Source organism: Triturus cristatus, chromosome 12 (genome assembly GCF_964204655.1).
Source record: "Triturus cristatus chromosome 12, aTriCri1.1, whole genome shotgun sequence".
Taxonomy (NCBI): Eukaryota; Metazoa; Chordata; class Amphibia; order Caudata; family Salamandridae; genus Triturus; species Triturus cristatus.
Window position 1 is genome coordinate 724,142,654 of NC_140595.1, and position 21,850 is coordinate 724,164,503.

General features: G+C 40.6%; 10 non-coding genes across 10 annotated transcripts; all 10 read left to right on the forward strand.

The window, feature by feature from the left end:
* The first annotated feature begins 571 nt into the window (after positions 1-571).
* Positions 572-653, forward strand: TRNAS-AGA (transfer RNA serine (anticodon AGA)). The gene has a single exon. It is a non-coding gene; the product is annotated as a tRNA-Ser (tRNA).
* Positions 654-1,932: 1,279 nt separating this feature from the next.
* TRNAH-GUG (transfer RNA histidin (anticodon GUG)) lies at positions 1,933-2,004 on the forward strand. The gene has a single exon. It is a non-coding gene; the product is annotated as a tRNA-His (tRNA).
* Positions 2,005-4,592: 2,588 nt separating this feature from the next.
* TRNAS-AGA (transfer RNA serine (anticodon AGA)) lies at positions 4,593-4,674 on the forward strand. The gene has a single exon. It is a non-coding gene; the product is annotated as a tRNA-Ser (tRNA).
* Positions 4,675-5,953: 1,279 nt separating this feature from the next.
* Positions 5,954-6,025, forward strand: TRNAH-GUG (transfer RNA histidin (anticodon GUG)). The gene has a single exon. It is a non-coding gene; the product is annotated as a tRNA-His (tRNA).
* A 2,588-nt stretch (positions 6,026-8,613) lies between these two features.
* Positions 8,614-8,695, forward strand: TRNAS-AGA (transfer RNA serine (anticodon AGA)). Its single transcript has one exon. It is a non-coding gene; the product is annotated as a tRNA-Ser (tRNA).
* Positions 8,696-9,974: 1,279 nt separating this feature from the next.
* Positions 9,975-10,046, forward strand: TRNAH-GUG (transfer RNA histidin (anticodon GUG)). Its single transcript has one exon. It is a non-coding gene; the product is annotated as a tRNA-His (tRNA).
* Positions 10,047-12,634: 2,588 nt separating this feature from the next.
* On the forward strand, positions 12,635-12,716 carry TRNAS-AGA (transfer RNA serine (anticodon AGA)). Its single transcript has one exon. It is a non-coding gene; the product is annotated as a tRNA-Ser (tRNA).
* Positions 12,717-16,655: 3,939 nt separating this feature from the next.
* Positions 16,656-16,737, forward strand: TRNAS-AGA (transfer RNA serine (anticodon AGA)). The gene has a single exon. It is a non-coding gene; the product is annotated as a tRNA-Ser (tRNA).
* Positions 16,738-18,016: 1,279 nt separating this feature from the next.
* On the forward strand, positions 18,017-18,088 carry TRNAH-GUG (transfer RNA histidin (anticodon GUG)). The gene has a single exon. It is a non-coding gene; the product is annotated as a tRNA-His (tRNA).
* A 2,588-nt stretch (positions 18,089-20,676) lies between these two features.
* TRNAS-AGA (transfer RNA serine (anticodon AGA)) lies at positions 20,677-20,758 on the forward strand. The gene has a single exon. It is a non-coding gene; the product is annotated as a tRNA-Ser (tRNA).
* Positions 20,759-21,850: the final 1,092 nt, after the last annotated feature.

The following is a 21,850-nucleotide window of genomic DNA, read 5'->3' on the forward strand; positions in this document are numbered from 1 at the left end:
CCACTTTCTCACAGTAGTGATAAAGTGATTAGAGTCCTACGGCCAACATAAAGATACAGCAAAACGTGAGGTGAAAAGCAAAAAGGTTGCTGGTAGGCCACCTTAAGGATGCCAGGTCTAACAAAAACTGAACTAAGGATAACATGAGTAAAACATCAGGTTTCTCTACTGCATTTGGTGAGACAAGTGGGCCTTCTTTTATCTTCCATTCAAGCAATCTTTGACAGACCCCTTTATTATAGAGCTTTTCAAGGATTAAAGATAAGGCACTTACAAAGGAGTCCCAAATACTCAGAGATGGTTGACTTCTGTAATATGGGTCGTCGACTAAAAGCAGCGCAAAAACAGAGTGCAACGGGGTCCAAAAAACTTGAGTGCCACAAGAGAGTTTGAATGCAAGCGTATCCTTTTACAGATCCAGAGATATACTCATGCAATTTTTATTTTTAGGACAGAACGTGCATGATGAAAAAAACATTGTTTTTAAAAAGCGCATTGCAGAATATTAGTACTTTGATGTGGGAAAACTTCAAAACTTTCAAACAAAATATTTGTATGCGGCTTACAGCAAGTTGTTGTGGCCGAGTGGGTAAGGCGATGGACTAGAAATCCATTGGGGTATCCCCGCGCAGGTTCGAATCCTGCCAACAACGAGAATCTTTTTATTATCGGCTACAATTTCAGAAGTTAACCTTTAGTATTTCTTCCATTTCAGTTTTATAAATAGGTGGCTTATTTTTGTGTCACTATTGCCTCTCCACATATTTGTTATCGCTACCTCTTTCATGTCTTTGCTACACCTCATTCCTACTTTAGCACTGGTGTAAACGCTTCAAATTATTATACCGTTGCTCTCTCATTCATACCTGCGCATGCACTTGAAAGTTACTTTACCAATAAAAGACGCAAAGAGAGAAATAGAACAAAAGTGCTGGCTGGATTGGCAAACACACTTCATAAAACTGCATTTTCTTTTTTATTCTCCCTCGTGTTACATGCTTAACCTCCCCATGTGTAATTTCTCTTAACCTGCTGTCCCAGGAAGAGAATTCATCTACAGGCTCTTTCTGTGTTTTTTTCCCTAGTCTGTCTTTCCCATTTCTTAGCTGTGTAACTGTTCCTTTATGCGCTCTATTTAAACGCCATCAATCTCATTTGAGCTCCTTGCTCCCGCTTCTGTTTTCTCCACCTCTCATACTGCCAGTTCTCTCTTTCTCTGTGATTGGTGGCTACTTTCCTGAGCTTCCGAAGCCACGTGGTTCCTGCCTCTTGTTGTCAGACTTGAATTGGAAAAGGAACCATATTAACAAGCCTTTACCACTCACACACGGCGGAAGTTTATACTTTAATTCAGTGAGCTAAGAAAAGCGTGTTGTGGGTCCCCTACGAGCCATGGTGCTTGCTTCATCATGATTTGGCACCAGTCATTAGCCGCAGCTCTGCTAATGAGCCACTGAGGTCAGTTTCAATATTTACTCAAAAACATAACCATGCAGCCCTCCCCTCAACTGTGTATTATCTTGCTTTTCTGCTGTTCGTGTGATTAGCTGGGAGGAGCTCACGGCGACATCCTCCCTATAAAAGTGTAGATGGATCACTCTCTAATTCTTTCTTGCTTCACATACAAATGGCTTGAAAGGTGCAGGGAAGATGCAGGTCTAATAGACAGAATAGAAGGTCTGTGCCAGGTGGGTTTCTCTGCATTGGTGTCCCATCACAGGTCCGCAAGTGTATTGTGTGATCTTTGACTCCTGGCATTTCACAAGCAGGCGGCCAGGAAATGGTTTCAGCCTATCAACCACTGAGGAGACGCAGCCTCTGAATGAGGAATGAGGAAGCAATGAATACATCCAGCCTATCACAGGAACAGCCCTGAGTGTTCCGAATTATAAATTCTCCATGTCACTGTATGTCGTTGAGCCCAAGTAGCTCGCCGTGATCGTATAGTGGTTAGTACTCTGCGTTGTGGCCGCAGCAACCTCGGTTCGAATCCGAGTCACGGCATTGTGGTTGGCAATGTCACGGCAGTTGGGTGTTAATTTTACAGAATTAGCAAATGTACCAGTGGTTTTTGTAAAATGTCTATTAAAAACAGATCCTTTCAAATATTTAAACCATCTAACAACAAATGATTTAAACTCGCATGATTATAAGCTGTAGCTATAATGTATTTACTTACATAAATTATCGTTCTTGAACCTATTGGGGGTGAAGGGAGAGCGGAGCTCACCCCCCAGGTGCAGTTGAGTGACCTGTGTTGTGGCTCTCTAGAGGGAAGGCACAAATTTTGCTGTCACCCAGCCCAATCCAGACGTGTATTGGGGCCAGGTTTCAGGCAAATAGAGCAGTAAGTGCAGAGAAATGTTCACTCTCTAAAAGTGGCATTTCTAAAATAGTAAAGTTAAATCCAACCTCACCAGTAAGTAGGATTTTCAATAAATAAATAAAGCTACTCCTCTCCGATATGGAATTACCAAATAAAAAGTATAGGGGAATACACAGAGCTAACCTATGAGAGGGGTAGACCTCACAGTAGTGAAAAATGAAATAGACTGTTTGCTACTTACAGGACACGCGAACCACCAAAGTACATATCTAATTTTTTACTTACATAGCATCATGCACCTAGGACTACCTAGGGCCTACCTTAGGTGTAAATTATATGTAATAAAAGGGGAGTTTAAGGCTTGGCAAGTAGGCTGGGACTCCCCTGGGAGACCCCTGAGTCTGTGCCCAGAACCATAACTCTGCCAGTCGAGTACTTACCTAAAAGCCGATAACTCACTTTTCTTCCATAGGCTAACATTGAGTGGTTTCACTTGGAAATTCTTCTAAGTGGTGTGGAGTTTTGGAACTTTAAAATATTCATCTAAAATCAGCCGAACAACGAATTCTGATTTACTCACCTGTTATCAGGAGAGACCTCAGTGCTGCATCTTGGAGCTCAGTACTGACCCTGAAAAGTAATTTTAACCGTACTTACCAGTAACTCGAATTTCCTTCCATGGGATATCATTGCCTGCTTTTCGCTGAAAATGTTCTAAGTGTCGATTTTTGAAACTTACAAATATTCTTTAAAAATCGTACCAACTGTGAAAACGTAATTGTTTACCTGTTTTAGATAGATGTCCCAGTACTGAGCCTAGGAGCCCAGCACTGGATTACAAAAGTAACGAGAACGTACTTTACCCGTAACTTGAATTTTCTTCCATAGGAAACCATTGACTGTTTTTCTGTGAAATTTCTTCTAAGTGTCGATTTTGCAAACATGTAAATATTCCTTAAAAATCGCCTGTATAACTTAAACGTAGTTTCTCAACTGCTTACAGGTGGTACAGTAGTGCTGGATCTAGGATCCAACACTGACCTAGAAAAAGTAACCATAACCCCACTTACCTGCTAAGTGAATTTCCTTCCATAGGATAACATTGGTAATTTGATCAGCAAAAGTTTCTAAGTGTCAACTTTTAAAATAGCAAAATATTGCTTAAAAATCACAACAGTAACTAAAACGAATTTACTCACTTGTTTCCAAGAACTGTCCCAGGACTGAATCTAGGATCCAGTCCTGGATTTAGAAAAGTATTCCTGAAAGTAATTAATTGCATATAACTTAAAATTCCCATTGAGCTCAATGTATTATTGTGATTCAAATTGTGTTGCCTATTGTAATAAACTGTAACTATGACCTGCAAAAGTCAATTGCCTATTGCAAAGTATTTAACTAAAGCATCTCACTCTGAGAAAGTATATTTTGATACCTATTGTTGGTTCTCAAGTAAAACAACAATATCTTTTTTATGCAAACCAATGGCCTAGTGTTCAGTTCTTGAGTGTGTGAGACCATTTGCTGACTGAGTGTGTACAACAAATGTTTTACACTGTACTCTGATACTGCCTTACTGCTCGGCAAGCTACCACTTTAGAGAGTAAGGTTATATCTAACTTTAGCCTCTGCCAAACCTCTGGGGACTGGGGACTCTGTGCACACTGTACCTATTTGGGAACAGTATATACAGAGCCACTTTCTCACAGTAGTGATAAAGTGATTAGAGTCCTACGGCCAACATAAAGATACAGCAAAACGTGAGGTGAAAAGCAAAAAGGTTGCTGGTAGGCCACCTTAAGGATGCCAGGTCTAACAAAAACTGAACTAAGGATAACATGAGTAAAACATCAGGTTTCTCTACTGCATTTGGTGAGACAAGTGGGCCTTCTTTTATCTTCCATTCAAGCAATCTTTGACAGACCCCTTTATTATAGAGCTTTTCAAGGATTAAAGATAAGGCACTTACAAAGGAGTCCCAAATACTCAGAGATGGTTGACTTCTGTAATATGGGTCGTAGACTAAAAGCAGCGCAAAAACAGAGTGCCACAGGGTCCAAAAAACTTGAGTGCCACAAGAGAGTTTGAATGCAAGCGTATCCTTTTACAGATCCAGAGATATACTCATGCAATTTTTATTTTTAGGACAGAACGTGCATGATGAAAAAAACATTGTTTTTAAAAAGCGCATTGCAGAATATTAGTACTTTGATGTGGGAAAACTTCAAAACTTTCAAACAAAATATTTGTAGGCAGCTTACAGCAAGTTGTTGTGGCCGAGTGGTTAAGGCGATGGACTAGAAATCCATTGGGGTATCCCCGCGCAGGTTCGAATCCTGCCAACAGCGAGAATCTTTTTATTATCGGCTACAATTTCAGAAGTTAACCTTTAGTATTTCTTCCATTTCAGTTTTATAAATAGGTGGCTTATTTTTGTGTCACTATTGCCTCTCCACATATTTGTTATCGCTACCTCTTTCATGTCTTTGCTACACCTCATTCCTACTTTAGCACTGGTGTAAACGCTTCAAATTATTATACCGTTGCTCTCTCATTCATACCTGCGCATGCACTTGAAAGTTACTTTACCAATAAAAGACGCAAAGAGAGAAATAGAACAAAAGTGCTGGCTGGATTGGCAAACACACTTCATAAAACTGCATTTTCTTTTTTATTCTCCCCCGTGTTACATGCTTAACCTCCCCATGTGTACTTTCTCTTAACCTGCTGTCCCAGGAAGAGAATTCATCTACAGGCTCTTTCTGTGTTTTTTTCCCTAGTCTGTCTTTCCCATTTCTTAGCTGTGTAACTGTTCCTTTACGCGCTCTATTTAAACGCCATCAATCTCATTTGAGCTCCTTGCTCCCGCTTCTGTTTTCTCCACCTCTCATACTGCCAGTTCTCTCTTTCTCTGTGATTGGTGGCTACTTTCCTGAGCTTCCGAAGCCACGTGGTTCCTGCCTCTTGTTGTCAGACTTGAATTGGAAAAGGAACCATATTAACAAGCCTTTACCACTCACACACGGCGGAAGTTTATACTTTAATTCAGTGAGCTAAGAAAAGCGTGTTGTGGGTCCCCTACGAGCCATGGTGCTTGCTTCATCATGATTTGGCACCAGTCATTAGCCGCAGCTCTGCTAATGAGCCACTGAGGTCAGTTTCAATATTTACTCAAAAACATAACCATGCAGCCCTCCCCTCAACTGTGTATTATCTTGCTTTTCTGCTGTTCGTGTGATTAGCTGGGAGGAGCTCACGGCGACATCCTCCCTATAAAAGTGTAGATGGATCACTCTCTAACTCTTTCTTGCTTCACATACAAATGGCTTGAAAGGTGCAGGGAAGATGCAGGTCTAATAGACAGAATAGAAGGTCTGTGCCAGGTGGGTTTCTCTGCATTGGTGTCCCATCACAGGTCCGCAAGTGTATTGTGTGATCTTTGACTCCTGGCATTTCACAAGCAGGCGGCCAGGAAACGGTTTCAGCCTATCAACCACTGAGGAGACGCAGCCTCTGAATGAGGAATGAGGAAGCAATGAATACATCCAGCCTATCACAGGAACAGCCCTGAGTGTTCCGAATTATAAATTCTCCATGTCACTGTATGTCGTTGAGCCCAAGTAGCTCGCCGTGATCGTATAGTGGTTAGTACTCTGCGTTGTGGCCGCAGCAACCTCGGTTCGAATCCGAGTCACGGCATTGTGGTTGGCAATGTCACGGCAGTTGGGTGTTAATTTTACAGAATTAGCAAATGTACCAGTGGTTTTTGTAAAATGTCTATTAAAAACAGATCCTTTCAAATATTTAAACCATCTAACAACAAATGATTTAAACTCGCATGATTATAAGCTGTAGCTATAATGTATTTACTTACATAAATTATCGTTCTTGAACCTATTGGGGGTGAAGGGAGAGCGGAGCTCACCCCCCAGGTGCAGTTGAGTGACCTGTGTTGTGGCTCTCTAGAGGGAAGGCACAAATTTTGCTGTCACCCAGCCCAATCCAGACGTGTATTGGGGCCAGATTTCAGGCAAATAGAGCAGTAAGTGCAGAGAAATGTTCACTCTCTAAAAGTGGCATTTCTAAAATAGTAAAGTTAAATCCAACCTCACCAGTAAGTAGGATTTTCAATAAATAAATAAAGCTACTCCTCTCCGATATGGAATTACCAAATAAAAAGTATAGGGGAATACACAGAGCTAACCTATGAGAGGGGTAGACCTCACAGTAGTGAAAAATGAAATAGACTGTTTGCTACTTACAGGACACGCGAACCACCAAAGTACATATCTAATTTTTTACTTACATAGCATCATGCACCTAGGACTACCTAGGGCCTACCTTAGGTGTAAATTATATGTAATAAAAGGGGAGTTTAAGGCTTGGCAAGTAGGCTGGGACTCCCCTGGGAGACCCCTGAGTCTGTGCCCAGAACCATAACTCTGCCAGTCGAGTACTTACCTAAAAGCCGATAACTCACTTTTCTTCCATAGGCTAACATTGAGTGGTTTCACTTGGAAATTCTTCTAAGTGGTGTGGAGTTTTGGAACTTTAAAATATTCATCTAAAATCAGCCGAACAACGAATTCTGATTTACTCACCTGTTATCAGGAGAGACCTCAGTGCTGCATCTTGGAGCTCAGTACTGACCCTGAAAAGTAATTTTAACCGTACTTACCAGTAACTCGAATTTCCTTCCATGGGATATCATTGCCTGCTTTTCGCTGAAAATGTTCTAAGTGTCGATTTTTGAAACTTACAAATATTCTTTAAAAATCGTACCAACTGTGAAAACGTAATTGTTTACCTGTTTTAGATAGATGTCCCAGTACTGAGCCTAGGAGCCCAGCACTGGATTACAAAAGTAACGAGAACGTACTTTACCCGTAACTTGAATTTTCTTCCATAGGAAACCATTGACTGTTTTTCTGTGAAATTTCTTCTAAGTGTCGATTTTGCAAACATGTAAATATTCCTTAAAAATCGCCTGTATAACTTAAACGTAGTTTCTCAACTGCTTACAGGTGGTACAGTAGTGCTGGATCTAGGATCCAACACTGACCTAGAAAAAGTAACCATAACCCCACTTACCTGCTAAGTGAATTTCCTTCCATAGGATAACATTGGTAATTTGATCAGCAAAAGTTTCTAAGTGTCAACTTTTAAAATAGCAAAATATTGCTTAAAAATCACAACAGTAACTAAAACGAATTTACTCACTTGTTTCCAAGAACTGTCCCAGGACTGAATCTAGGATCCAGTCCTGGATTTAGAAAAGTATTCCTGAAAGTAATTAATTGCATATAACTTAAAATTCCCATTGAGCTCAATGTATTATTGTGATTCAAATTGTGTTGCCTATTGTAATAAACTGTAACTATGACCTGCAAAAGTCAATTGCCTATTGTAAAGTATTTAACTAAAGCACCTCACTCTGAGAAAGTATATTTTGATACCTATTGTTGGTTCTCAAATAAAACAACAATATCTTTTTAATGCAAACCAATGGCCTAGTGTTCAGTTCTTGAGTGTGTGAGACCATTTGCTGACTGAGTGTGTACAACAAATGTTTTACACTGTACTCTGATACTGCCTTACTGCTCGGCAAGCTACTACTTTAGAGAGTAAGGTTATATCTAACTTTAGCCTCTGCCAAACCTCTGGGGACTGGGGACTCTGTGCACACTGTACCTATTTGGGAACAGTATATACAGAGCCACTTTCTCACAGTAGTGATAAAGTGATTAGAGTCCTACGGCCAACATAAAGATACAGCAAAACGTGAGGTGAAAAGCAAAAAGGTTGCTGGTAGGCCACCTTAAGGATGCCAGGTCTAACAAAAACTGAACTAAGGATAACATGAGTAAAACATCAGGTTTCTCTACTGCATTTGGTGAGACAAGTGGGCCTTCTTTTATCTTCCATTCAAGCAATCTTTGACAGACCCCTTTATTATAGAGCTTTTCAAGGATTAAAGATAAGGCACTTACAAAGGAGTCCCAAATACTCAGAGATGGTTGACTTCTGTAATATGGGTCGTCGACTAAAAGCAGCGCAAAAACAGAGTGCAACGGGGTCCAAAAAACTTGAGTGCCACAAGAGAGTTTGAATGCAAGCGTATCCTTTTACAGATCCAGAGATATACTCATGCAATTTTTATTTTTAGGACAGAACGTGCATGATGAAAAAAACATTGTTTTTAAAAAGCGCATTGCAGAATATTAGTACTTTGATGTGGGAAAACTTCAAAACTTTCAAACAAAATATTTGTATGCGGCTTACAGCAAGTTGTTGTGGCCGAGTGGGTAAGGCGATGGACTAGAAATCCATTGGGGTATCCCCGCGCAGGTTCGAATCCTGCCAACAACGAGAATCTTTTTATTATCGGCTACAATTTCAGAAGTTAACCTTTAGTATTTCTTCCATTTCAGTTTTATAAATAGGTGGCTTATTTTTGTGTCACTATTGCCTCTCCACATATTTGTTATCGCTACCTCTTTCATGTCTTTGCTACACCTCATTCCTACTTTAGCACTGGTGTAAACGCTTCAAATTATTATACCGTTGCTCTCTCATTCATACCTGCGCATGCACTTGAAAGTTACTTTACCAATAAAAGACGCAAAGAGAGAAATAGAACAAAAGTGCTGGCTGGATTGGCAAACACACTTCATAAAACTGCATTTTCTTTTTTATTCTACCTCGTGTTACATGCTTAACCTCCCCATGTGTAATTTCTCTTAACCTGCTGTCCCAGGAAGAGAATTCATCTACAGGCTCTTTCTGTGTTTTTTTCCCTAGTCTGTCTTTCCCATTTCTTAGCTGTGTAACTGTTCCTTTATGCGCTCTATTTAAACGCCATCAATCTCATTTGAGCTCCTTGCTCCCGCTTCTGTTTTCTCCACCTCTCATACTGCCAGTTCTCTCTTTCTCTGTGATTGGTGGCTACTTTCCTGAGCTTCCGAAGCCACGTGGTTCCTGCCTCTTGTTGTCAGACTTGAATTGGAAAAGGAACCATATTAACAAGCCTTTACCACTCACACACGGCGGAAGTTTATACTTTAATTCAGTGAGCTAAGAAAAGCGTGTTGTGGGTCCCCTACGAGCCATGGTGCTTGCTTCATCATGATTTGGCACCAGTCATTAGCCGCAGCTCTGCTAATGAGCCACTGAGGTCAGTTTCAATATTTACTCAAAAACATAACCATGCAGCCCTCCCCTCAACTGTGTATTATCTTGCTTTTCTGCTGTTCGTGTGATTAGCTGGGAGGAGCTCACGGCGACATCCTCCCTATAAAAGTGTAGATGGATCACTCTCTAATTCTTTCTTGCTTCACATACAAATGGCTTGAAAGGTGCAGGGAAGATGCAGGTCTAATAGACAGAATAGAAGGTCTGTGCCAGGTGGGTTTCTCTGCATTGGTGTCCCATCACAGGTCCGCAAGTGTATTGTGTGATCTTTGACTCCTGGCATTTCACAAGCAGGCGGCCAGGAAATGGTTTCAGCCTATCAACCACTGAGGAGACGCAGCCTCTGAATGAGGAATGAGGAAGCAATGAATACATCCAGCCTATCACAGGAACAGCCCTGAGTGTTCCGAATTATAAATTCTCCATGTCACTGTATGTCGTTGAGCCCAAGTAGCTCGCCGTGATCGTATAGTGGTTAGTACTCTGCGTTGTGGCCGCAGCAACCTCGGTTCGAATCCGAGTCACGGCATTGTGGTTGGCAATGTCACGGCAGTTGGGTGTTAATTTTACAGAATTAGCAAATGTACCAGTGGTTTTTGTAAAATGTCTATTAAAAACAGATCCTTTCAAATATTTAAACCATCTAACAACAAATGATTTAAACTCGCATGATTATAAGCTGTAGCTATAATGTATTTACTTACATAAATTATCGTTCTTGAACCTATTGGGGGTGAAGGGAGAGCGGAGCTCACCCCCCAGGTGCAGTTGAGTGACCTGTGTTGTGGCTCTCTAGAGGGAAGGCACAAATTTTGCTGTCACCCAGCCCAATCCAGACGTGTATTGGGGCCAGGTTTCAGGCAAATAGAGCAGTAAGTGCAGAGAAATGTTCACTCTCTAAAAGTGGCATTTCTAAAATAGTAAAGTTAAATCCAACCTCACCAGTAAGTAGGATTTTCAATAAATAAATAAAGCTACTCCTCTCCGATATGGAATTACCAAATAAAAAGTATAGGGGAATACACAGAGCTAACCTATGAGAGGGGTAGACCTCACAGTAGTGAAAAATGAAATAGACTGTTTGCTACTTACAGGACACGCGAACCACCAAAGTACATATCTAATTTTTTACTTACATAGCATCATGCACCTAGGACTACCTAGGGCCTACCTTAGGTGTAAATTATATGTAATAAAAGGGGAGTTTAAGGCTTGGCAAGTAGGCTGGGACTCCCCTGGGAGACCCCTGAGTCTGTGCCCAGAACCATAACTCTGCCAGTCGAGTACTTACCTAAAAGCCGATAACTCACTTTTCTTCCATAGGCTAACATTGAGTGGTTTCACTTGGAAATTCTTCTAAGTGGTGTGGAGTTTTGGAACTTTAAAATATTCATCTAAAATCAGCCGAACAACGAATTCTGATTTACTCACCTGTTATCAGGAGAGACCTCAGTGCTGCATCTTGGAGCTCAGTACTGACCCTGAAAAGTAATTTTAACCGTACTTACCAGTAACTCGAATTTCCTTCCATGGGATATCATTGCCTGCTTTTCGCTGAAAATGTTCTAAGTGTCGATTTTTGAAACTTACAAATATTCTTTAAAAATCGTACCAACTGTGAAAACGTAATTGTTTACCTGTTTTAGATAGATGTCCCAGTACTGAGCCTAGGAGCCCAGCACTGGATTACAAAAGTAACGAGAACGTACTTTACCCGTAACTTGAATTTTCTTCCATAGGAAACCATTGACTGTTTTTCTGTGAAATTTCTTCTAAGTGTCGATTTTGCAAACATGTAAATATTCCTTAAAAATCGCCTGTATAACTTAAACGTAGTTTCTCAACTGCTTACAGGTGGTACAGTAGTGCTGGATCTAGGATCCAACACTGACCTAGAAAAAGTAACCATAACCCCACTTACCTGCTAAGTGAATTTCCTTCCATAGGATAACATTGGTAATTTGATCAGCAAAAGTTTCTAAGTGTCAACTTTTAAAATAGCAAAATATTGCTTAAAAATCACAACAGTAACTAAAACGAATTTACTCACTTGTTTCCAAGAACTGTCCCAGGACTGAATCTAGGATCCAGTCCTGGATTTAGAAAAGTATTCCTGAAAGTAATTAATTGCATATAACTTAAAATTCCCATTGAGCTCAATGTATTATTGTGATTCAAATTGTGTTGCCTATTGTAATAAACTGTAACTATGACCTGCAAAAGTCAATTGCCTATTGCAAAGAATTTAACTAAAGCATCTCACTCTGAGAAAGTATATTTTGATACCTATTGTTGGTTCTCAAGTAAAACAACAATATCTTTTTTATGCAAACCAATGGCCTAGTGTTCAGTTCTTGAGTGTGTGAGACCATTTGCTGACTGAGTGTGTACAACAAATGTTTTACACTGTACTCTGATACTGCCTTACTGCTCGGCAAGCTACCACTTTAGAGAGTAAGGTTATATCTAACTTTAGCCTCTGCCAAACCTCTGGGGACTGGGGACTCTGTGCACACTGTACCTATTTGGGAACAGTATATACAGAGCCACTTTCTCACAGTAGTGATAAAGTGATTAGAGTCCTACGGCCAACATAAAGATACAGCAAAACGTGAGGTGAAAAGCAAAAAGGTTGCTGGTAGGCCACCTTAAGGATGCCAGGTCTAACAAAAACTGAACTAAGGATAACATGAGTAAAACATCAGGTTTCTCTACTGCATTTGGTGAGACAAGTGGGCCTTCTTTTATCTTCCATTCAAGCAATCTTTGACAGACCCCTTTATTATAGAGCTTTTCAAGGATTAAAGATAAGGCACTTACAAAGGAGTCCCAAATACTCAGAGATGGTTGACTTCTGTAATATGGGTCGTAGACTAAAAGCAGCGCAAAAACAGAGTGCCACAGGGTCCAAAAAACTTGAGTGCCACAAGAGAGTTTGAATGCAAGCGTATCCTTTTACAGATCCAGAGATATACTCATGCAATTTTTATTTTTAGGACAGAACGTGCATGATGAAAAAAACATTGTTTTTAAAAAGCGCATTGCAGAATATTAGTACTTTGATGTGGGAAAACTTCAAAACTTTCAAACAAAATATTTGTAGGCAGCTTACAGCAAGTTGTTGTGGCCGAGTGGTTAAGGCGATGGACTAGAAATCCATTGGGGTATCCCCGCGCAGGTTCGAATCCTGCCAACAGCGAGAATCTTTTTATTATCGGCTACAATTTCAGAAGTTAACCTTTAGTATTTCTTCCTTTTCAGTTTTATAAATAGGTGGCTTATTTTTGTGTCACTATTGCCTCTCCACATATTTGTTATCGCTACCTCTTTCATGTCTTTGCTACACCTCATTCCTACTTTAGCACTGGTGTAAACGCTTCAAATTATTATACCGTTGCTCTCTCATTCATACCTGCGCATGCACTTGAAAGTTACTTTACCAATAAAAGACGCAAAGAGAGAAATAGAACAAAAGTGCTGGCTGGATTGGCAAACACACTTCATAAAACTGCATTTTCTTTTTTATTCTCCCCCGTGTTACATGCTTAACCTCCCCATGTGTACTTTCTCTTAACCTGCTGTCCCAGGAAGAGAATTCATCTACAGGCTCTTTCTGTGTTTTTTTCCCTAGTCTGTCTTTCCCATTTCTTAGCTGTGTAACTGTTCCTTTACGCGCTCTATTTAAACGCCATCAATCTCATTTGAGCTCCTTGCTCCCGCTTCTGTTTTCTCCACCTCTCATACTGCCAGTTCTCTCTTTCTCTGTGATTGGTGGCTACTTTCCTGAGCTTCCGAAGCCACGTGGTTCCTGCCTCTTGTTGTCAGACTTGAATTGGAAAAGGAACCATATTAACAAGCCTTTACCACTCACACACGGCGGAAGTTTATACTTTAATTCAGTGAGCTAAGAAAAGCGTGTTGTGGGTCCCCTACGAGCCATGGTGCTTGCTTCATCATGATTTGGCACCAGTCATTAGCCGCAGCTCTGCTAATGAGCCACTGAGGTCAGTTTCAATATTTACTCAAAAACATAACCATGCAGCCCTCCCCTCAACTGTGTATTATCTTGCTTTTCTGCTGTTCGTGTGATTAGCTGGGAGGAGCTCACGGCGACATCCTCCCTATAAAAGTGTAGATGGATCACTCTCTAACTCTTTCTTGCTTCACATACAAATGGCTTGAAAGGTGCAGGGAAGATGCAGGTCTAATAGACAGAATAGAAGGTCTGTGCCAGGTGGGTTTCTCTGCATTGGTGTCCCATCACAGGTCCGCAAGTGTATTGTGTGATCTTTGACTCCTGGCATTTCACAAGCAGGCGGCCAGGAAACGGTTTCAGCCTATCAACCACTGAGGAGACGCAGCCTCTGAATGAGGAATGAGGAAGCAATGAATACATCCAGCCTATCACAGGAACAGCCCTGAGTGTTCCGAATTATAAATTCTCCATGTCACTGTATGTCGTTGAGCCCAAGTAGCTCGCCGTGATCGTATAGTGGTTAGTACTCTGCGTTGTGGCCGCAGCAACCTCAGTTCGAATCCGAGTCACGGCATTGTGGTTGGCAATGTCACGGCAGTTGGGTGTTAATTTTACAGAATTAGCAAATGTACCAGTGGTTTTTGTAAAATGTCTATTAAAAACAGATCCTTTCAAATATTTAAACCATCTAACAACAAATGATTTAAACTCGCATGATTATAAGCTGTAGCTATAATGTATTTACTTACATAAATTATCGTTCTTGAACCTATTGGGGGTGAAGGGAGAGCGGAGCTCACCCCCCAGGTGCAGTTGAGTGACCTGTGTTGTGGCTCTCTAGAGGGAAGGCACAAATTTTGCTGTCACCCAGCCCAATCCAGACGTGTATTGGGGCCAGGTTTCAGGCAAATAGAGCAGTAAGTGCAGAGAAATGTTCACTCTCTAAAAGTGGCATTTCTAAAATAGTAAAGTTAAATCCAACCTCACCAGTAAGTAGGATTTTCAATAAATAAATAAAGCTACTCCTCTCCGATATGGAATTACCAAATAAAAAGTATAGGGGAATACACAGAGCTAACCTATGAGAGGGGTAGACCTCACAGTAGTGAAAAATGAAATAGACTGTTTGGTACTTACAGGACACGCGAACCACCAAAGTACATATCTTATTTTTTACTTACATAGCATCATGCACCTAGGACTACCTAGGGCCTACCTTAGGTGTAAATTATATGTAATAAAAGGGGAGTTTAAGGCTTGGCAAGTAGGCTGGGACTCCCCTGGGAGACCCCTGAGTCTATGCCCAGAACCATAACTCTGCCAGTCGAGTACTTACCTAAAAGCCGATAACTCACTTTTCTTCCATAGGCTAACATTGAGTGGTTTCACTTGGAAATTCTTCTAAGTGGTGTGGAGTTTTGGAACTTTAAAATATTCATCTAAAATCAGCCGAACAACGAATTCTGATTTACTCACCTGTTATCAGGAGAGACCTCAGTGCTGCATCTTGGAGCTCAGTACTGACCCTGAAAAGTAATTTTAACCGTACTTACCAGTAACTCGAATTTCCTTCCATGGGATATCATTGCCTGCTTTTTGCTGAAAATTTTCTAAGTGTCGATTTTTGAAACTTACAAATATTCTTTAAAAATCGTACCAACTGTGAAAACGTAATTGTTTACCTGTTTTAGATAGATGTCCCAGTACTGAGCCTAGGAGCCCAGCACTGGATTACAAAAGTAACGAGAACGTACTTTACCCGTAACTTGAATTTTCTTCCATAGGAAACCATTGACTGTTTTTCTGTGAAATTTCTTCTAAGTGTCGATTTTGCAAACATGTAAATATTCCTTAAAAATCGCCTGTATAACTTAAACGTAGTTTCTCAACTGCTTACAGGTGGTACAGTAGTGCTGGATCTAGGATCCAACACTGACCTAGAAAAAGTAACCATAACCCCACTTACCTGCTAAGTGAATTTCCTTCCATAGGATAACATTGGTAATTTGATCAGCAAAAGTTTCTAAGTGTCAACTTTTAAAATAGCAAAATATTGCTTAAAAATCACAACAGTAACTAAAACGAATTTACTCACTTGTTTCCAAGAACTGTCCCAGGACTGAATCTAGGATCCAGTCCTGGATTTAGAAAAGTATTCCTGAAAGTAATTAATTGCATATAACTTAAAATTCCCATTGAGCTCAATGTATTATTGTGATTCAAATTGTGTTGCCTATTGTAATAAACTGTAACTATGACCTGCAAAAGTCAATTGCCTATTGCAAAGTATTTAACTAAAGCACCTCACTCTGAGAAAGTATATTTTGATACCTATTGTTGGTTCTCAAATAAAACAACAATATCTTTTTAATGCAAACCAATGGCCTAGTGTTCAGTTCTTGAGTGTGTGAGACCATTTGCTGACTGAGTGTGTACAACAAATGTTTTACACTGTACTCTGATACTGCCTTACTGCTCGGCAAGCTACTACTTTAGAGAGTAAGGTTATATCTAACTTTAGCCTCTGCCAAACCTCTGGGGACTGGGGACTCTGTGCACACTGTACCTATTTGGGAACAGTATATACAGAGCCACTTTCTCACAGTAGTGATAAAGTGATTAGAGTCCTACGGCCAACATAATGATACAGCAAAACGTGAGGTGAAAAGCAAAAAGGTTGCTGGTAGGCCACCTTAAGGATGCCAGGTCTAACAAAAACTGAACTAAGGATAACATGAGTAAAACATCAGGTTTCTCTACTGCATTTGGTGAGACAAGTGGGCCTTCTTTTATCTTCCATTCAAGCAATCTTTGACAGACCCCTTTATTATAGAGCTTTTCAAGGATTAAAGATAAGGCACTTACAAAGGAGTCCCAAATACTCAGAGATGGTTGACTTCTGTAATATGGGTCGTCGACTAAAAGCAGCGCAAAAACAGAGTGCAACGGGGTCCAAAAAACTTGAGTGCCACAAGAGAGTTTGAATGCAAGCGTATCCTTTTACAGATCCAGAGATATACTCATGCAATTTTTATTTTTAGGACAGAACGTGCATGATGAAAAAAACATTGTTTTATAAAAGCCCATTGCAGAATATTAGTACTTTGATGTGGGAAAACTTCAAAACTTTCAAACAAAATATTTGTATGCAGCTTACAGCAAGTTGTTGTGGCCGAGTGGGTAAGGCGATGGACTAGAAATCCATTGGGGTATCCCCGCGCAGGTTCGAATCCTGCCAACAACGAGAATCTTTTTATTATCGGCTACAATTTCAGAAGTTAACCTTTAGTATTTCTTCCATTTCAGTTTTATAAATAGGTGGCTTATTTTTGTGTCACTATTGCCTCTCCACATATTTGTTATCGCTACCTCTTTCATGTCTTTGCTACACCTCATTCCTACTTTAGCACTGGTGTAAACGCTTCAAATTATTATACCGTTGCTCTCTCATTCATACCTGCGCATGCACTTGAAAGTTACTTTACCAATAAAAGACGCAAAGAGAGAAATAGAACAAAAGTGCTGGCTGGATTGGCAAACACACTTCATAAAACTGCATTTTCTTTTTTATTCTCCCTCGTGTTACATGCTTAACCTCCCCATGTGTAATTTCTCTTAACCTGCTGTCCCAGGAAGAGAATTCATCTACAGGCTCTTTCTGTGTTTTTTTCCCTAGTCTGTCTTTCCCATTTCTTAGCTGTGTAACTGTTCCTTTATGCGCTCTATTTAAACGCCATCAATCTCATTTGAGCTCCTTGCTCCCGCTTCTGTTTTCTCCACCTCTCATACTGCCAGTTCTCTCTTTCTCTGTGATTGGTGGCTACTTTCCTGAGCTTCCGAAGCCACGTGGTTCCTGCCTCTTGTTGTCAGACTTGAATTGGAAAAGGAACCATATTAACAAGCCTTTACCACTCACACACGGCGGAAGTTTATACTTTAATTCAGTGAGCTAAGAAAAGCGTGTTGTGGGTCCCCTACGAGCCATGGTGCTTGCTTCATCATGATTTGGCACCAGTCATTAGCCGCAGCTCTGCTAATGAGCCACTGAGGTCAGTTTCAATATTTACTCAAAAACATAACCATGCAGCCCTCCCCTCAACTGTGTATTATCTTGCTTTTCTGCTGTTCGTGTGATTAGCTGGGAGGAGCTCACGGCGACATCCTCCCTATAAAAGTGTAGATGGATCACTCTCTAATTCTTTCTTGCTTCACATACAAATGGCTTGAAAGGTGCAGGGAAGATGCAGGTCTAATAGACAGAATAGAAGGTCTGTGCCAGGTGGGTTTCTCTGCATTGGTGTCCCATCACAGGTCCGCAAGTGTATTGTGTGATCTTTGACTCCTGGCATTTCACAAGCAGGCGGCCAGGAAATGGTTTCAGCCTATCAACCACTGAGGAGACGCAGCCTCTGAATGAGGAATGAGGAAGCAATGAATACATCCAGCCTATCACAGGAACAGCCCTGAGTGTTCCGAATTATAAATTCTCCATGTCACTGTATGTCGTTGAGCCCAAGTAGCTCGCCGTGATCGTATAGTGGTTAGTACTCTGCGTTGTGGCCGCAGCAACCTCGGTTCGAATCCGAGTCACGGCATTGTGGTTGGCAATGTCACGGCAGTTGGGTGTTAATTTTACAGAATTAGCAAATGTACCAGTGGTTTTTGTAAAATGTCTATTAAAAACAGATCCTTTCAAATATTTAAACCATCTAACAACAAATGATTTAAACTCGCATGATTATAAGCTGTAGCTATAATGTATTTACTTACATAAATTATCGTTCTTGAACCTATTGGGGGTGAAGGGAGAGCGGAGCTCACCCCCCAGGTGCAGTTGAGTGACCTGTGTTGTGGCTCTCTAGAGGGAAGGCACAAATTTTGCTGTCACCCAGCCCAATCCAGACGTGTATTGGGGCCAGGTTTCAGGCAAATAGAGCAGTAAGTGCAGAGAAATGTTCACTCTCTAAAAGTGGCATTTCTAAAATAGTAAAGTTAAATCCAACCTCACCAGTAAGTAGGATTTTCAATAAATAAATAAAGCTACTCCTCTCCGATATGGAATTACCAAATAAAAAGTATAGGGGAATACACAGAGCTAACCTATGAGAGGGGTAGACCTCACAGTAGTGAAAAATGAAATAGACTGTTTGCTACTTACAGGACACGCGAACCACCAAAGTACATATCTAATTTTTTACTTACATAGCATCATGCACCTAGGACTACCTAGGGCCTACCTTAGGTGTAAATTATATGTAATAAAAGGGGAGTTTAAGGCTTGGCAAGTAGGCTGGGACTCCCCTGGGAGACCCCTGAGTCTGTGCCCAGAACCATAACTCTGCCAGTCGAGTACTTACCTAAAAGCCGATAACTCACTTTTCTTCCATAGGCTAACATTGAGTGGTTTCACTTGGAAATTCTTCTAAGTGGTGTGGAGTTTTGGAACTTTAAAATATTCATCTAAAATCAGCCGAACAACGAATTCTGATTTACTCACCTGTTATCAGGAGAGACCTCAGTGCTGCATCTTGGAGCTCAGTACTGACCCTGAAAAGTAATTTTAACCGTACTTACCAGTAACTCGAATTTCCTTCCATGGGATATCATTGCCTGCTTTTCGCTGAAAATGTTCTAAGTGTCGATTTTTGAAACTTACAAATATTCTTTAAAAATCGTACCAACTGTGAAAACGTAATTGTTTACCTGTTTTAGATAGATGTCCCAGTACTGAGCCTAGGAGCCCAGCACTGGATTACAAAAGTAACGAGAACGTACTTTACCCGTAACTTGAATTTTCTTCCATAGGAAACCATTGACTGTTTTTCTGTGAAATTTCTTCTAAGTGTCGATTTTGCAAACATGTAAATATTCCTTAAAAATCGCCTGTATAACTTAAACGTAGTTTCTCAACTGCTTACAGGTGGTACAGTAGTGCTGGATCTAGGATCCAACACTGACCTAGAAAAAGTAACCATAACCCCACTTACCTGCTAAGTGAATTTCCTTCCATAGGATAACATTGGTAATTTGATCAGCAAAAGTTTCTAAGTGTCAACTTTTAAAATAGCAAAATATTGCTTAAAAATCACAACAGTAACTAAAACGAATTTACTCACTTGTTTCCAAGAACTGTCCCAGGACTGAATCTAGGATCCAGTCCTGGATTTAGAAAAGTATTCCTGAAAGTAATTAATTGCATATAACTTAAAATTCCCATTGAGCTCAATGTATTATTGTGATTCAAATTGTGTTGCCTATTGTAATAAACTGTAACTATGACCTGCAAAAGTCAATTGCCTATTGCAAAGTATTTAACTAAAGCATCTCACTCTGAGAAAGTATATTTTGATACCTATTGTTGGTTCTCAAGTAAAACAACAATATCTTTTTTATGCAAACCAATGGCCTAGTGTTCAGTTCTTGAGTGTGTGAGACCATTTGCTGACTGAGTGTGTACAACAAATGTTTTACACTGTACTCTGATACTGCCTTACTGCTCGGCAAGCTACCACTTTAGAGAGTAAGGTTATATCTAACTTTAGCCTCTGCCAAACCTCTGGGGACTGGGGACTCTGTGCACACTGTACCTATTTGGGAACAGTATATACAGAGCCACTTTCTCACAGTAGTGATAAAGTGATTAGAGTCCTACGGCCAACATAAAGATACAGCAAAACGTGAGGTGAAAAGCAAAAAGGTTGCTGGTAGGCCACCTTAAGGATGCCAGGTCTAACAAAAACTGAACTAAGGATAACATGAGTAAAACATCAGGTTTCTCTACTGCATTTGGTGAGACAAGTGGGCCTTCTTTTAACTTCCATTCAAGCAATCTTTGACAGACCCCTTTATTATAGAGCTTTTCAAGGATTAAAGATAAGGCACTTACAAAGGAGTCCCAAATACTCAGAGATGGTTGACTTCTGTAATATGGGTCGTAGACTAAAAGCAGCGCAAAAACAGAGTGCCACAGGGTCCAAAAAACTTGAGTGCCACAAGAGAGTTTGAATGCAAGCGTATCCTTTTACAGATCCAGAGATATACTCATGCAATTTTTATTTTTAGGACAGAACGTGCATGATGAAAAAAACATTGTTTTTAAAAAGCGCATTGCAGAATATTAGTACTTTGATGTGGGAAAACTTCAAAACTTTCAAACAAAATATTTGTAGGCAGCTTACAGCAAGTTGTTGTGGCCGAGTGGTTAAGGCGATGGACTAGAAATCCATTGGGGTATCCCCGCGCAGGTTCGAATCCTGCTCACAGCGAGAATCTTTTTATTATCGGCTACAATTTCAGAAGTTAACCTTTAGTATTTCTTCCATTTCAGTTTTATAAATAGGTGGCTTATTTTTGTGTCACTATTGCCTCTCCACATATTTGTTATCGCTACCTCTTTCATGTCTTTGCTACACCTCATTCCTACTTTAGCACTGGTGTAAACGCTTCAAATTATTATACCGTTGCTCTCTCATTCATACCTGCGCATGCACTTGAAAGTTACTTTACCAATAAAAGACGCAAAGAGAGAAATAGAACAAAAGTGCTGGCTGGATTGGCAAACACATTTCATAAAACTGCATTTTCTTTTTTATTCTCCCCCGTGTTACATGCTTAACCTCCCCATGTGTACTTTCTCTTAACCTGCTGTCCCAGGAAGAGAATTCATCTACAGGCTCTTTCTGTGTTTTTTTCCCTAGTCTGTCTTTCCCATTTCTTAGCTGTGTAACTGTTCCTTTACGCGCTCTATTTAAACGCCATCAATCTCATTTGAGCTCCTTGCTCCCGCTTCTGTTTTCTCCACCTCTCATACTGCCAGTTCTCTCTTTCTCTGTGATTGGTGGCTACTTTCCTGAGCTTCCGAAGCCACGTGGTTCCTGCCTCTTGTTGTCAGACTTGAATTGGAAAAGGAACCATATTAACAAGCCTTTACCACTCACACACGGCGGAAGTTTATACTTTAATTCAGTGAGCTAAGAAAAGCGTGTTGTGGGTCCCCTACGAGCCATGGTGCTTGCTTCATCATGATTTGGCACCAGTCATTAGCCGCAGCTCTGCTAATGAGCCACTGAGGTCAGTTTCAATATTTACTCAAAAACATAACCATGCAGCCCTCCCCTCAACTGTGTATTATCTTGCTTTTCTGCTGTTCGTGTGATTAGCTGGGAGGAGCTCACGGCGACATCCTCCCTATAAAAGTGTAGATGGATCACTCTCTAACTCTTTCTTGCTTCACATACAAATGGCTTGAAAGGTGCAGGGAAGATGCAGGTCTAATAGACAGAATAGAAGGTCTGTGCCAGGTGGGTTTCTCTGCATTGGTGTCCCATCACAGGTCCGCAAGTGTATTGTGTGATCTT